Here is a 2,836-nt window from a genome sequence, read left to right as displayed (position 1 = left end):
CAGCAGCCCTTGGCCGATGGCCTCTTTGTCTTGCGGCCTTGGCCATTTCCTGTATTGCCTTCTGAACATTTACCCTTCTAGAGTCTTTTTTTTTTTTTTCCATCTCGCACATTAATCTCTCTCTAGCCTTGTCCGGCTCTGGAATCCTTGCCTAACTTGACTTCGGTCATGTCTACATCCACGTCCGCGGCCTCTCACAATGCTGCTTCCCCCCCCCGCGTTCTCACGCTCCTACGGCCAGCTGGTGGGGCCCGAGAAACGGCACGGGCCCTGCCCCCGCCCACGCACTGCTGTCTGTCTCTCCTGTTTTCTTTTGATTCTCTATCTTTACACTTGCTTTTAGTCTTTCTTTTTCTTTTGCTCTTTTCCCTCTTTTCTAGAGTTTAACAGGCTCTTTTCTTTATACACTTGGAGGGTGAAACAGGCATACCGAGAGTCAGCGTAAATGTTTACAGTCTTACCCTCACCGAGTTCTAAGGCCCGGATTAAAGCAATGAGCCCAGCTTAACGACAGCGTCCAGGGTTACCACCGCATATTCTGCACATCTCTCCCCTCGTGGGTTGGTGAAGCTGTTCCCGTCCACGCATAGCTCCTAGTGTACTGATGCCCAAGGCTGGTCCCGGAGGTCAGATCTGCTAGAGTACACTGGAGTCCAACACCTCTACACAGTCATGCTCGACAGGGCTCTAGCTGTCGGGAGCAAGGCGGTGGGTTCAGGGTGTTCCCAGTTTAGTAGCTCAATGGTTGAAAAGGGCTGATAGATGAAAGTCTGTTGCCCACCCCCCTCCCCCCGGGATGTGGGCCTGGTCATTATAATAGACAGGTCCTCGTATCTCCCTGAGAGGCATTTACAGAGCTCGAGTAAGACCAGATCTGAGATGGCCCACTTGACTATCTCGACTTCTTTCCTTGGCCTCTGGAGGCTCCGATCCTTCCCTTCGAGGTGAGACCTGGGGCGTGTCAGCTCCTGAATCTCATTTCTGAGGGGGTTGTTGGCCTCGGTGAAGCGGGGTAGGCTGGGAAACATGGAGAAAGAATCTGTGTTATCTCTCGTGGCTCCCGTAAAAACTGGCTTCTCTTGCCGTTTCCTGGGACTCCCTTTTTAAAAAAACTCTGTGTCTGCCGGCGAAGCCGCTCTTACTTTTACTTTTGGCTATTTTGCACAAAGTTGTTAAACAGGGCTAAATTAACGCTGGCTTTGTCTATAATCTATTTCGCCGTGAGTCCATATAAAGGAATTTGATCTAGGTACACAGGCTGTCCTCCGACCCCGTCACCACCTGAACTACACGGCCAATTGTTCTCTGCCTGTAGTTCCTTCCGTGGGCCATCCAACAGCAGAAGAGGGCAATTCTAATTCACCCAGAGTTCGTGACCTCTAGGGGGTTAACTGAACTCTATAATCTCCTGCAAAACCTTTTGTAAGGTTCTGTAACATGCATTTTAGTAGGGTAAGTTGTGACGACTTGATGACTTTCCTTTTATTTTTCTTTTTGAAACGTTTTTAAGAGGGCTCCTAGCAGAGTGGGCTTACTTTGTGTCTGACCTATGTTTCTCTCGAGACGAAACAACATTCACCCTACGAGAAGGAAAGGGTAAAAGGTCACTCAGTCACGTAATTCACACTAAATCAAAATGAAAGCTAAAACCAAAGTGTCGTTAAGGGCACACCTGTTCGTCAAGCAATTTAAGCCAAACCAAAATCAGGAGCAAGACCAAAGTGGCAATCAAGGCAGGCCTGTTTATCAAGCAATTCAAGTCAAGTCAAAATCGAAACCGAAACCAAAGTATCAACCAATGAATTCAAGTCAAGTCAGAAACCAAAACCAAAGTGCCGGTAGAGGCACGCCGTGGGTGATCAGGCCACGCTTCCACTCAAACGGAGTGGGGGAAGTTCCAAAGAGCAGTCTCAGCAAGTTTCAGATGTCCGGACTGAAAGTGCCAGTTCCTTCCCAGTGTCCAGCCACTGTGCGGATCCTCCACGGGGGCGTGCTGTGCACTGCTCTTTGGAGGCGAGGCATCGCACCGGGGCAGATGCCTACCCGGCAGCACTCTGAGGATCCGCATCGCTCAAGCTGGCCAGAGTCCCCCGCAGGGATGCTCTACAGGGCAGGCATAAGCCGCCTAAGGGGCTGCCTCGACCCTCCGTGCATCACCAGCTCGCTTCCCGGTGAGGGAACCCAGAAATGTAGCAGGACAAGCCGCAGACAAAACTCCTGAGACACCGGATTAAAGAAGGAAGAGGTTTTTCATTCGGCCGGGAGCGTCGGCAGACTCGCATCTTAGGAGCCGAGCTCCCCGAAAAAGACTTTTTTAAAGGCTTACAACCTCAAGGGTTGCACGTGAAAGGGTCGTGACAAATCGAGCAAGCGTGGGAAACGTGACTGGGGGCTACCTGCATCAGCTAACAGAACAAAAAGTTTTACAAGGAATTCACAGATAACAGAAGTAGTTCAGGTCGGGGGTCGATGTTATTATTATTACTTCCTCTTTTTCTTTTTTTTTTCCTTTTTTTTTTCTTTCTTTCTTTCTTTCTTTCTTTCTTTCTTTCTTTCTTTCTTTCTTTCTTTCTTTCTTTCTTTGTTTTTTTAAATCTCCTAGGGCCGTGTGGTGGCACCAAGGGTGTCTGGCCATTTATCTTGCTTTCGTTCCTTTCTAACTTTCTGCTTTCTGTCTTTCCTCTTGTCTTGTGAACTAGGCGAGGTGCGGGGAGGAGGGCAGCAGGAGTAGTAGTGGTCTCCTTCCTTATTATTATTATTTTGAGACAGAGTCTCGCTCTGTCACCCAGGCTGGATCGCCACGGCACGATCTCGGCTCACTGCAACCTCGGCCTCC

This window comes from Macaca mulatta, chromosome 10 (assembly GCF_049350105.2).
Source record: "Macaca mulatta isolate MMU2019108-1 chromosome 10, T2T-MMU8v2.0, whole genome shotgun sequence".
NCBI lineage: Eukaryota > Metazoa > Chordata > Mammalia > Primates > Cercopithecidae > Macaca > Macaca mulatta.
This window is presented reverse-complemented; position numbering follows the sequence as displayed.